This window comes from Cryptotermes secundus, unplaced genomic scaffold, assembly GCF_002891405.2.
Source record: "Cryptotermes secundus unplaced genomic scaffold, Csec_1.0 scaffold21, whole genome shotgun sequence".
Lineage (NCBI taxonomy): Eukaryota > Metazoa > Arthropoda > Insecta > Blattodea > Kalotermitidae > Cryptotermes > Cryptotermes secundus.
The window spans coordinates 336,909-351,824 of record NW_019742548.1 but is presented as its reverse complement, the minus strand read 5'-3'; the positions used below and the strand labels follow the sequence as shown (position 1 = coordinate 351,824).

Genomic DNA, 14,916 nt, shown 5'->3' with positions numbered 1-14,916 from the left:
TGGCCAGTCCTAGTTTCCTCGATCCCTCCACGTCACTGCCGTCGCAGTACTTAAGTTAGGCCACTGCCACTTCCTTCCAAATCCTTCCCAATCCATCATCACTCCTCTCTGTTCCTACCATTAGATGCTGTACAGATAAGATATCGATAGTTTGTGAAACAGCCAGCATAGAAAAATATGTAATAGTAGAGAAGATTTTGATAACTTTGCAACATTAATTTTGAATCTTCAGATCGTGGCATTCTTCGTACTGTGACCTATAGATCCGTTGCTAGGCAAAGACCTCGAAACAAACAACGAGATATAATACTCGATGCTATGCAACAACTCGGTAAACACGTTCACGCGGAAGCGAGAAGCACACAATACAGTTGCCATGGAAACGGGGATGTTCTTTCTGTGGTCCGTGCAGAGGTGTTAAAAAGAAGAAAATTGGGGCAATCGATTGCAGAACCCGTTTGGAGGAGGGATTAAATACTTCCATCGTAGCTCTGCGAGTCTTAGGAGGCGACGAAAATGGAACCCAGTGTCTGGGGGTATAACTGGTCCGCCCTGTTCCTGAGGGATACGGGGACCTGGCCCTCCAGGTTGAATCAGTCTCGAATCTGAGGCAGTAAAATGTGATCGTGAGTCCTACTGACTTGAACCTGAGAATTACTGCGCTGGCGAAGGCAGCAGCAATTGTAAACGAGAGACCCATCCTCTCATCAGAGAGGATGTTACAGAAAAAACTATGATCGCAATTGTTCATTTGAAAAAAGTACTGGTCGTGGTCCTCAAGGGGCTTGACCCCAAGACGAATTGATTGGCAGTAAACCGCTAGTCGTAAAGTTACTCTGACACTGGAACGAGTTCAGTTGACAGTTGGTAGGAATTCTGTACGGGATTTGAACACGGAAGCAGAGGAATGACCATTGTTAACATCCGTTACCAAGCAACGGCTAGTTAAGTTTGTAACAGACTGAAAAGACATAGTGGGTCATTTAGTGATTTCTGAAGTGTAGTAATGAGTTGTGTAAGTGTGCAAATAAACCCGGTCATTAACCCAAAACCCGTGTATAGTCACAACCTTAAATCGTGACAATATTTGTGTGACTTGGAGGAGGGGGGGGGAACTTCCAGTTGCCGCTAGCACTCAGACCACTACTGGATACATTGTGCACCCCTGATCTTACTGGGGCACTTTCAAGAACCCTGTCCTCAGAGCTCAACCGTTCTGATGATAACCTTCCGGTATCTACTGGCTCTAAACTTGAAGACCCTAAACTCTAGCTTATATACCCGCCAAAACTGAGCATTGACAAGATGTACTCTTACAAGATGATCATTCCCATCCTGCCACACTGCCTGCACGTGACGCCGTGCAGAGGTCCATAACATGCAGGTGCTGCCTCAGTGCACGCAATCCTATTGCCGGTCTACATTGTTTCCTGTCCAGGGCCTGTAGGCCGCTATTCAGTTTACCTGAAGGCCCTTGAATAAAGAGCTTCAGCTGATGTCCGGTGAGATACCCCGGCAGTTGAAGTGCTTCCCTCTCAATCTGTCCCTACCCGTCAGCCTTCTAGTACATGACGAAACTGAATTTGCCGGCTCGGAACCAAGGAAGCTGCCTGTGTTGTTACACCGTGAAGTCTTATAGGCGGATAACAACTTATGGGAGAAATATGCTGAATTGTTATTCGGGGTTGAAGTTAACATCTTCCTTCGAAGCCTGCAAGACTACACAGCGTCACATTCTAGAAACGCCGTGAAAACCTCAAAATTTATAGGCCTATATTTACCGTATTTACGCGTGTATAGGCCGCAGCACAATTTTCAGACAGAAATTATAGAAAAAATAATTTTCTTCGAATATTATTTCAGGAGTAGAACACTCTGTATTACTAAGTATGAATATAATTTTTTTTAAATGAAGTGTGATTTCGAATATAAGCCGCACCCCAGTTTTCCTCTTGAATTTTTGGCAAAAAATGTGCGGCCTATACATGCGTAAATACGGTACTTTGAATTGTTGAACTGACTTTCTGCAGGTATTTGCAGGAAGCAATGTTAAATGGAGTCTCTGTGTATTAAACAAAAAGTCTGTAAATACCAATATGACAAAAAACTGTTCAATTTGTCTAACACAGTTCAATAAAGAAATCATCATAGCGTGATGAATGAGTCTGTTAAAATTTAATTAATTTTTTTAATTCACTTAGTGGGGGGTATAGTCCAATTGGGTCCACTCGGGACGGCGGCCACTGATTGGCCTATTGTACCTGCCCCGGGTGATTATGATGGAGAATTTGGTGGGATGAATATTGGCAGGGGAAATCGAAGTACTCGGAGAAAACCCGGCCCAGCACCACTTTGTCCACCACAAATCCCACTTGACCAGACTCGGGATCGAACCCGGGCCGCCACGGTGCGAAGTCAGCGACTAACCGCTTGAGCTACTGCGGGACCTTAATAAGCCTCTTAACTTTTCTTTAGAAAGAATCCAGGTCGAATCGCAGTCATGTCTAGAAATCATGTTTATGATATTTAGTGATTTCCTTCTATTTCTTTGGGAGGAAAATGTTGGACACTTTAACTTACAAGTGGATGAGAGAGTCTTTGTGCCAAGTCAGATGCACCCTGAATCTCTCTTTGGAGACAGGAACTGATCGGCAGCTCTGCAACACTGAGTCACCTTTGCGATTGAGACAGGCCGACTTATCTTTCGCATTAATAGGTTCTTAAAGTCTCTGGTTCAGGTAACAAAGCCTGTTGCTCTATATTTGTTACATAAATGTCCGTTGGTTACTTGCGTGTGACAACTTCAAGCACAATACTAGTCTAAAAATCCACATGTTCCAAAATCCTTATATATTCGTACCTCCGATTCAAAACATTACTCAAAAGATAATATTTCTAATTGTTTTAATGCCATTTTTAAAAAGAAAAATATAATAATATGTGTTATTTGTTTCCTCATTACTTCCTTCTAACAATTTCTTTCTTTCTGCGAGTTCCAAGTGTCCAGTATCGTGACCTAATTAACGACGTCAGCAAATGTAAGCTGAGGACCTTGAGGCGATGGAGTCTTGGTGGATTTTGGGTGCCCTGACCCTCTATTCACTTAGTCCTACAGCTTGCCTGTATAAGGATTTAGAAAATTTGTATGATAAAAAACCGTACTAGCACGAAGAAGAAAAAAGTAATAAGTCCTGGAAGTCTTCACAGTGAAACGAACTTAGCAAGCAACAGCAAGAAGTTGGCAGCAAGCACAGAGCTTTGCAGCATTGTTGAATGCTTACTGGCTACTTGTTTCTACCTTGAAAAAGACAGTAGTACTTACTTCCGAAACGTTAATGAACTTCTACCTGTCTAGACGGCTTCAAATCCAAGAAGTTATTATTTCTCGTGGCCACCGGTGTACATGAGAGCCAAAATAAGTCCAACATTTTAATAATGAGCTCGATAAATATTTCAGGCAAGGTTTAACTGTATTAAGAACGTACATACACATTTGACAATTAAGTTCTCGAACTGAGACCATAAAAACAACACAAAAAAGATAAGAAATATTCATTGTCACCATCACTCAATATAGTCCCCACCTGCTCATGCTTAATGTTTACATAGTTCACACAACAAACCGAATGCCCGAGAAGACGCTTCTTCCTGCATCGCCTTCAGATCTCTCCTCACGGTCTGTTTGATTGATGAAACAGACTCGAATCTCGTCCCATTCATTGCAATTTCTAATCTATGGAACAGAGAAAAGTCAGCCGGTGCTAAATCGGGGAATAGGGTGGATGGGGTAACATGGGGATCCTTCACTTCGCCAAAAACTCGGAGTCAGTGCCCAAAGAATGCGCCGGTGCATTGTCATGCAGAAGAAACCAGAACCCGCTTTCCTGAAACTCTGTATACCTTTGAAGCCATTAAAAAAACACTTCTGTTATCGATAAAAATTCTTAGTCGTACGCACTTTTCAACATTTCAAACATTTCTGTAGCTGTTTTCTTTAATTTTACACAAAACTTGATCGTTGTTCTTGTTCAATTTTGAAACATCCGACACGACGGGAAAACTAACTTCACCAAAATAACTGTAATCCTCACGTACATCAATCAAACAAGTTGAAACTTACGCATCATATAAATGAATTTCTCTCTAAATCTTTCCGTTCATCCCCGACAGATGGAGTTAGTGGTATTACTGTAATAGCATCAGTTCGGGAAATTCATTGCCACGCTGTGTACACAAATTTATATGCACGCTGACAGGGACTTTCAGATACGGTCAGAAGCCACTTTATGAACAACACGACGGGTCAACGTCAGAAATAACGCCAACTACAGTGAAAGTGCTGTCAAGTTCTGCTCCAGTCACACCGGTTCTCTGGCCCGCTCACGTTCTATCGAGAAGATAAAGTGGCCGGGTCCTGAATTTATCTATTGCCAAGGTTAAGAATGCATGGTGCTATACCTCCATTCACCTACATATCTTCATGGAGTGGTGCTTAGGGACAGCTGCACTTTTTTCCTTTTCCCCAGTAATTCGATTCTGCACAAACAATGTAGTTCACAGAACGTAATTAGTTCAGCTAAGAAACGACTTAGTACGAATTAGTCTGCGTGTTTAAATATTGTTTCATATTCTCTACCGCTTTGATAATTGAAAGAAAATTGTTCTGCTTTCATTTCATCGAGTCTCTGAAATGCCTTTCGTAACACTGAATTTAAGAGGAGCCTAATACCGTCGTTGTTTTTTACCGCCAACGGTTGTTTTGCTCTGTGCGTCTGTTGAAGACGCGCTTGGCTGTGTCTCAGTGCCAGTTACGCGTGAGACTGACACAACCTGTAATGATGGAACGTGTCATATAATTCCCTTACATTACAGCGCGGGCTTGAAAGTGGTTTGCTGGACCGGAAATGGTTCAACACAATGCGTTTAGAATATATTTTAATAAACTGAAAATATAATACCCACGATGTGTGCCATTACTCATTGTCATCGCAATAGTGCAACAGGTGGTAACATGTATTTTGATTTTAATCTTAAGAAATGTTGATATAAACTGAAAATAACAATATTATAGGCAAATTCTTTCGATAGTTCCGCCGCCCTGATAACGAGCTTTCACAAGCCACGGGCCACAATTTTCCCTTCCTTGTCTTAGCTGCCAGCGATTATCAAACTCTGTACGTCTGAAGTTCTTTTGGTACAAATAAAGATTTTGAAGCTTGCGGCTGATAAAAGTAAATTAAAATGTGATCCAGTATTTTCAAAAACAATTAATAATAATCATCAACTGTATCTATGGAACACTGTTTCTATTAAAATACCGCCACATATGGGGTCTTTGCGTGACTGACAATAATGGGTTCTGGATTAAATGAATAAATTTATTAGACACTCACGAGTCGTAACTACAAGTTATCATAACATCTAAATATATTACTGTAACTATAAAGCGTAAAGTCGTCAAAGTCTGCCTACTAGCCGTTGCTTGGTAACGAATATTATCCGGTTAACACTTCAACTGCCTTCTGCATTTCTAATCTCTCTCTGCCTTGAACGACGGCTGTCGAATGAATCCTTGGAGTCTGAGTCTCATATTACGACAGACGGTCAGTCGGCCACTCTGTCTTGGAATGAAGCACCCATCTGGGGCTTACGACCAGACTCTTATTACTGCCAGATATTTGTGGTTTTGTAGATGTGGAGCGCTCTCTCTCTGACGAGAGGACGGGTCTGTCGTTTACAATAGCTGCTGGCTCTCACCAGCGCAGTCATTCTCAGGTTTGAGTCCCGTAGTAATCGTGACCATATTTTATTGTCTCAGATTCTAGACCTCCCTTTTCGTCGCCTCCTACGACTCGCAGAGCTACGGTTGAGGTATTCGACCCAACCTCCACACGGGTTTGAATCCTTGGAGAGTCTTCACGGATCCTTATATAGGCTAGCTCGTAACCATGGAAATTCATGAAAAATATTTCGTCGTCACGAGAAATTATTTTAAAAATCCATTATCCAGCAATGGATTATTCCGTTGACTGCGTTACCAGGAAAATGTGTTTGACGAAGCGTTGCCTAGCAATATATTGTTCCAGCTTGTCCCTAAAGCGTGTTTTAACAATCCATTTTCTATCAATGGATTTTTCCGTCACATTCATTCATCAGTAATCTGTCAAGACGACAGGTCCACAGTCTCTTCCAAAACAGTTCCTTCACTTGATGCGATCTAGAGCTTTCTCCTTCAAATGAGAATATCCTCTTCTGTCCCCAAGGTCATCCAGCGTCTTCTTACGTCTTCTTCCTCGTCTTCTGGTCACTTCTATCCGCCCCTCTATCTTTCCTTCAATAACTTCTTTTAGAAGGCAGTTAGTGCGTAAGATATGACCAATCCAATTAGCCTTTCGTTTTATTTCGTAGTTCAGTGTCTTCACTATCAGCCAATTCTTCGGTTAGTACTGGAAAACTCTTCACGGCTTCCTGGAGTGTGGGGGCGTTTCTTCCTCTTTGGGAAAAGCTGAATTTTAATTCTTAAGAAATTAATTGATCTTCAGGTAGCCATGAAGTCCTCAGCTTTTCTTGAACCCAGTAGATACATTCGTCACCGTCCTCAATGACAAGCGGCCCTCTTTGAACCATAGCCTTCCTTAGAAGATTAGATTAGACTAGACTGCATCCGGTTTTCGATTTCTTCTTTGGCTTTCTCAACAGTGTTTTTTTTTTTTTTACAGAGGAAGGTCATTAGCCTTGAATCCAACCCCTAAGCTAGAAGACCAGGTCCCTCTGTTTATGTTCTCCAGTGATAGGGTGACCCAGTTACACCTCCAGGCATCGGGTTCCCTTTCTGTCTCCACAGAAATTTGCATCCGTTCCTTTTCCTGTCTATTGGCTCTGCTGATTCGTTTCCCTCTAATCAGATCCATTTTTCTATCACAACAGATTTAGGCGAGTTGTGTATATTATGACGTTCTGTACGCTACATTTTATTATTTCCCTTTCATGTCTTAGTTTCAAATTGTCACGTTCAAGGTGGTTCGCACGGCGAAAATGAAGGGTTCTATTTCGGATGATTGGTTTTACTAGCACTTCGGTTGCGATTTCTCTTGATCACATCTAAATGCAGCGCTATCGCTGATTTACACGAAATGGCCCTCTCCTAGTAACACAATTAAAACATCGGACCTAGCGCTTCAAATCTCTCAGAATTATACACATGAATACAATTTTCCAATCGCACTTTAAATCTTCACAATTCGACGAAATTTCCGTGGCTCTCTCCTACCAAGAACTCAGAACTCATGGCCGTGTCACTTACTAGATCCAATTAGCTCACTCGAGTGCTTCCGCCGGTATTATGTCTCACTCTCTCTACGACGAACTCAGAAATCTACCACTAGGGACAGACATTGACCAATAGTAAGTACATATTACGTGACTACTACCCACTGTTGCTCTGTGACGTCACCGCACATGCGCGAGCTGAAGGACACGCAATCACACATGTAACGTGACGGCCAGCTACTGTTGCTCTGTGACGTCACCGATTCTCCGCCAGCTTGCTCTACTTTTGGGTGTGCGTATCATGTTTACAGAGATTTTGTCTGACTACGCGTTCATTAAATACGCCACAGTGTTCCCTCCTCATGGCTGTTCGTCCCGAATAGCCTATTGGCGCATCATCTCTCCTGCCTTCTAAAATTTTTGATCATGATATCATTTTCTAGTGGTTCGATTCCTCTGAGTGATCATAGAGAGAAAATGTAGTAGCGGAAGCAAGCGAGTGAGCGAATTGGAACTAGTTCTGAGTTCTGAGTTATCGGTATGAGACAGCCACGGGAAGTTCGTATCCGAAGAAGGGTTATCTTGTGAATTGAAGACTTTATGTGTGCTATAGCACAGTGGGATTGGAAGTGTGGAATTTAGTGAGACTGTTATTGTTCCTGTGTTATAAAGCCATTACCAGGAAGCGGACAGTGAAGACTAGTGGAAATAGACTGAGAAGATTAGTGTGGAGTGACTGTAAATTGTGTAAATCAGCAACAGTGTAATAATTATTAGTAGTTACGACCTGTAGGTTATTAATCAATCTAATTACCAATCCGAACCCCGTCTCTAGTGACCCAAACATGTAACACAACCTGCAGCATGATATACCTTCAGAATAAGAGACTACGCACGCACCTACTCAAAGTACATTCCTTTTGTGATCTGATTTGATTCAGTCCTCCGGCTGTCGTAACAATGACATAAAATATGAAAGCGTAAAACCTGGGTGTAGACGTCCTGATAAAGGCAGCAAGCAGTGGGTTTGTGTCACGCTGATTGTTCTTCATATGGGTGTTACTTTGAAACACTTCCAAATCCAACAATATCAGACCCACTTTATCGATGAATGTAGATATAACTGGTATTTCTTCGTTCAGGTATCCACAACACAATTTTGTGAAGAAATTATTTCAGTAACATGATTTCGCGCTCTGTTTTATGTGGATACAAATTTGTTTAGATCTGTAAGACAATACAAAACTCAATAAATTAAAATCTTAATTTAAACATCTTTAAATTGACGTATTACGTACTACTGTAAAAAATGTTATTATTGATATGGGAGACATAAAGACAGACGTGGACTTGTCCCTGTTCTTAATTAAGCATCATGATATGAAAACATTTTGGTGTGTGGAATATAACTCCATACATTCTTAACTTCGACCCAAGATGCAGGCGAGTCAGCTTCAAGTCCTGGCCGCTTTACTTTGGGAAAGATACGCCCATACAAATTTGATCGCTAGGCGCTTTGGAGAAGAGAAATTTCTTCTACTGCCGGTAATCGAATCCAGACTTCCCGGTCGTCCCGGCTGTAGCCTGATGTATCCCACCTGTATGGAGACGTATACTGATCTAATGAAGCCTACTCGCTCCTTTTAAGATCTGTCTGTTTGTGACTCAGAGAACGAGAGGTCCCTAAGTTGCAAATGAGTTTCATTCAAAGTTTAACTCAAAATGCTCCCATTCTCCTTCAAGGAGAAACCAGAGGGGAACCTGTGCTGCAGAATGGCGCAATGTACGAAGTCGGGGTAGAAAATATTTCAAAGTTACCTATAACCGAACTTAGATTCCAAAGCACTTTCCGTGGCGGATGGTGCCGAGACACTTGCCACGTTTGCTTCCTGTTTCAGACTCCCATTTTGTCAAGTTACTCTCCTTGCTCTCATTTCGATGCTATTTCAGCTTCATTGAATAACTTATTATGAAAGAAAAATTCAAGGGTCTAGTCTATTTCCCAAGATATGTTTCAATATTTGGAGCCCACCACTTTCTTGATCTTCTGAGTTAGAATTCCTAGAGAATTTCCGTTGAAAATTATTATCATTTGTAGTTCTTTCATCTCATTTGCTTACCCTCGATATATTAGTTGGACTTTATAAATAGTGAAGACTTCCTCTACATAAAATCCTCCATTTCCCGCTTGATGCAAATTATTCGTTTCGTTACCTTACCTGCAAACATTGGCAATCAGCTATAAATATTATACTCTCACATTGTCAAATTAGATACCTGCCATAATAGTAGTAGTATTGGCTATGTAATGCAATTCAACAGAACAGTGGAACAAATGCCATATCGTGGCATCTTCATCATAACATTGCAGATTTTTTAATTATAAACTCTCTCTCTCTCTCGCTCTCTCTCTCTCTCCCTCTCTCTCTCTCTCTCTCTCTCTCTCTATATATATATATATATATTGATTCACTTTTAGTCTAACCCAGGTCTGCAAAGATGGTGTTGTAGCACGCAATGTTTACTGAATTAATTTCCGTGGTATCATCATCATCAGTAATCTGTCAGACGACAGGTCCACAGTCTCTTCCAAAACAGTTCCTCCACTTAATGCGATCTTCTGTTTTTTTTTTGTCAGATTAATTTTCTGCCGTTAGCCACTTACACTTTTTCGCAAAACTTTTTATAACTTAAGGTAAAATTATAAAATAGGTTGTTATTAGGTGTAGATAGACAACTGCAGGAAATAAACTTCCAGTTTTTCTTAAGAATACATGTATGTTGATGTTTGGCGTGTTTCATCGGTTTAACCTTTGAACATTCTCCATAATTATGATTAATTGTGACTTCATAAGCTATAAGAACTTCAGCACATATTCCACGCTTCTGTTCATAGACAGGACATAATGGCGTGGATCCCAGAGATAATGATACACCATTGTTATCCTGACAACAGAGACTCCTTCTTTCTCGCTTGCTTCTTGTCTCTTTGCTTTGTTTTCTTTCTCTCACATTCAGCAGTTCACACAAGCGCATGCGCTTATAGCAAATGCAGAGAAAGTTGTTTCCTACTCGCTTTTGTTTTCCATGAAGTTTCCAGACAGCTGAGTTGCATTGAGCAGTGAAGGGGAAGAGGACAGAGGTAACTTTCATAATTCAGAGCCGTGGAGCTGGCAGGCATGTATGTTACAATTAGACTGTTCTGCCGCATAAGCGTTATGTATCCGAGTAACTACAGTGGTTATGTGCGTCTAAGTTTCCCTGCAGAAAGGCTCTCTGTACCCGAAAGTGAAAATAATAATTTATTTATAGCAACTCCATTATTGCTTGTATCAGTAATACTTTCCCTATTTCACTTCTTCTTTACATCTTTGTATTGCGTTGTGACGTTATACCCAGAGTCCAGACCTCGATCCTTAGTTATTCGGTGGAGAGCGGCCTCCGTAGTCTACGGGTAACGTTCCCACTTCATGACTCGAGGTACGCGGGTACAAACCCGGCGGAGGTCGTGGAATTTTTAAGGGCGGAAAATTTCAGGGAACAAGTCCTCCGGGAGGGACTTTAAGCCGTGGGTCCCGTGTCGTAGATTTACGGCACGTAAAAGATCCTCATGTCTCTAGGAGACCTCTGAGCAAAATTAGGCAACAATTTCCCGCCAAAGTAGTTTCCAATGTCTCTGGTAGATGGGGGAAATACCAGGTACCGACGGCCAACCTCGTTGGCTGAACGGGGCTGATAGCACACACCAGTACCGGTAGGGTATGGCGACAGTAGAATTTAAAGGGGACCCACAATGGACCAATAACTGGTCTAAGTGCATGGGAAAAACCCACCCCCTCCAATAATAATAATAATAATAAAATATTGGGTGGAGAGGTGTGGGTCCTTACAGAAAGTAATGTACCATATAAACATAAGAAGTTAAATCTGTATATATTATTGCAATATCCACGTAATTATTTTCCTGAAAAAAATGAACATAACCTCACAAATTAATTTGAAAGTATTTGCAGGAACGACATACTTTAACAGTGACCCCTACTTGATAATATGGGGCATGTACACCCGATGCTGGGCAACGACCTCGAAAGCAGCAAATATACAATAGCAGTTACTGAGTAACGGCTTCGCAACCAAGCACATCTGCACGGCAGAAACTTGAAACAGTAACAGAGGAATGATGTTTTCTGCGTGATCCGTGCCCAGAATTTATAAGCAGGACAGTTGGAGGAATAAGTTAGTTGTGAGGCTGTCGTAGTTATCTGTAATTACATTCTGTAAGTGTTCAATAAATCTGATTACCAATCCAAACCACGTCTAGAGGCGCACACAAGCACGTGACAATATAATGTATAATGTAAATAAAGGAAATGAAATATCCTTAATCCAGCAGGTATTAATATTTTCCGTTTTTCTGCTAATAATACGTAATTCCTGTCATTAACGTCGTATTTCAAAACTAACTAGAAAAGACACGACAGAATGAAATACACAGCATCAAAGAAAGATAAATTCACATTCAACTGCACATAAAGAAGCATCAGAGTGTGCCCTAAATAAACCTACATACAAAAATTATTTCATATTACAGACACAACAGTCGCCCCCCCCCCACACACACACAAAGAAACTATATTACGGAATTCAGAAATGAATAATAAGAAAAGTGTTTCCACGGTGCACAAATTTCAGTAGTTTCACTAAAATAATTTTAGGGCGCCTGATGATTGCCGTGTAGGCAGAAACATGTTGTTTAAATAGGCCACATAAAGTGACGGAATGGAAGTTTTATTTAAAAATTAAATTTTGATTTAAAATATATTTAAAATAATATGTTTTTTATTTCCACGGTGATGACTGTGTAGTCTGGTAGATGTTTACCGAAATTTCGGAGGAAAGCGCTGCCTTCATTTCAAGGCTCTTGCACTGATTTGAGCAAACATGGACGTCTTTCACAGGTGGGAGAATTCGTGATGCCTTGTCGGCACTATGTTACAAGGCTGGACTTCCTTCCATTCACCACGCTCTCTGAAGTGTACAGAAATTTTAAGACATTAATTTAATTAAATTCCAGGGGCTCGAATACAAGACATCGAAAACCCAAGCCTAAACTTCCCCTTACATTTCAAGAGGTCTAGATGTAGAGTCACGCTTGTAGCCAATCTTAACTGTCTGCACCTCGAACATCCCGACAGACAACTGTTTAGCCACTTTCAATTCTAATGTTTGAACATCATTTGAAAATTGTATTAATAACTCTATTTTCTGAGCTCTGAGGTTTTCTCAATGTGACTACGAAGAAATGTTATGCCGTATACTCTACTGTGTACAGTTTCAGATAAACAAAGGTGAAGCTATTCCCGTAACAGATCGTGGAGGCCCATATATTTCTGAGACGTCGAGCCTCCCATATTTTCTAGACAATCGGTTCAGAGATGGTGGCGAAACTGTCAGCCTTACGCGCTGTCCGACCGCCCTTTACCCCAGGAAGATTCCTAGAACTCATTTCTGTTAGGGGCTGAGTCGACGACAGGGCCAGAATGCGGCTGGAAGGATTAGGTCAACTGAAAATCCAGTACCCTCATCGGGAATCGAATCCGCGACTTTCCGGCTTGTAACATGGTGCCTTAAGCAACTACGCTACCGCGTGTCCCCAGATAAACAAACTGCCTCCATGACTATCCTGAACATGGAAACAGTGTCACGTGCAAGAGATGATTATAGTCTTCTAATTTATTTAGCATATTACAGCACAGCAATCTTCTGGGAAATGACGACGTGTAGTCCGTTGAAAGTAGACCGATGTTTCGAAAGAACATATTGCCTCAATTTTCAGGGTCGAAGAGTAAGCTAGGTAGGTGGTGTCCCAGAAGATAGTAGTTTCGTAACCAACGCTGTGAGAACCTCAAATTGTACAACAGCATTGCACCCTCCAGTACGAGAGCTGCAGAGTTCCATGCCCACCATTGGATCCTAGTTCTGAAACTGTCTCGGCAGTTGAGATGTTTATGAACTCAATTACAATGTAGTAGTTGATAAGATAGGATCGACAATGATGGACGTTAAATGAGTACGAGGCAGAAAACTAAAGATCTTAATAGACCATAAGCCCTAGCACTTATTAAAATGAAGAGAAGGAATAAGTACGGAGAACCGGAGAAACGGGGGGCCGCTGAGTAACTTAGCAGTGCAGGAGTGTTGCACAGTTTCAAGCCTTATGTGTATTTCTAACCATACTTCCCTGTTTGGTGACCATGAACAAGTCGGTAAGTAGTATATGTTGCTTCAGTGGCACTGTTTATTAACCGATTTACATAAATTAAGCAAATGAATGCCGTGACCTATTTCAACAAATAATTGTTCAGGCGGAATAGCAACTAGGATACGGTTTGAAGTTAGAAATTTGTATTTTTCCGCCGTGTCCAGACCGCCTGTGAACCCACTCAACTCCTGCAAGATCAGCATAACAGGCCCTTCCCCCGTGGGCAAAGGAGCCGGAATGTGAAGCTGACTTACAAAGTTTTCCAGTTAATAAAAAGATACCATGTTGTTACACATACATGACCTCCCTTAATCTGTGTCTGCTTGGGTTATAAAACGATTCCATGTTGTCACAGAGCACAACGTCTCCTTTAATCTGTAGTGCCGTTTCAGGTACTCACATGGTTTAAGCCCAAGTTTAATCACGACAACCTGCCTGTGAGCAATATACAGTTCGTCACATGATACAAACTCCGTCTTCAGTGCAAACCATATGTTATAGGTCTTTTGTTTTGCTCTCCTTTACACACTACATGTTTCGGCCCCAAACGGCCATCATCAGGTGTGTTACTCACGTATCTGTCACACTGCACTTAGTTTAACATTTAAAATTTAAAAACACAGGTCTTCCTGATTGTTCCTTTCGTCGTTATTACTAGGGCCCGGATTTTTATGACCTAAAAACTATAAATATATGCATGCACTTATGACCCAAAATTATGTCAAATATGATCTAAAAAGTGTAAAATATGACCTTAAAAATTAAATGGGACATAAAATTTCACAATTTTAATTACAACTTTTACTAGAGTTTAAGAATAAAGATGATGAATATATGATAGTAGGTCCTACTTACCAAATTAGCCCTATTATGTCTCTGAAGGAAAGAAAACTGATGGAATTTCGACATTTCGTACTGGATTAAACCATTCATTGTTTTCTTTTTAATACTGATATTTGCGTTCATATTTTAGACAAACACTGGTGCACATGGTATGAACACTAACTTAACTCTGTTATCAAAAACACCATTTAAAAGAATACAAGCTATTTACGTCTCAATTTTCACTGAGTTATTCACGTCTCAATTTTCACTGTTACAATTGCAATTTATAACTACATCAATTTTCAAATTTTCAAATTTGAAAGATCGCCGATTATCACTAAGGATAGTTTTGTATTTGGAAAAACTTCGTTCCACATCACATGATGTGACAGGAGCATATTTGAAGAATGTCAAGTCGTTTGGTGACAGTTCTGTATCATCTTCGAATGTTGCTAGTTTACCGGAAAGTATATCTGCAATCTTGCATAATGTTGAATAACCAGCATTCCGATGAAGAACACTTTCTATTTTGGTTTTAATCCTGTCACTTATTTCACCAC

At 40.8% G+C, this 14,916-nt stretch overlaps 1 protein-coding gene across 1 annotated transcript in view; it reads right to left on the bottom strand.

The window, feature by feature from the left end:
* Positions 1-14,916, bottom strand: part of LOC111873238 (A disintegrin and metalloproteinase with thrombospondin motifs 16) — a 512,595-nt gene that overhangs the window by 471,669 nt on the left and 26,010 nt on the right. The gene's annotated exons all lie outside the window — the stretch shown is intronic.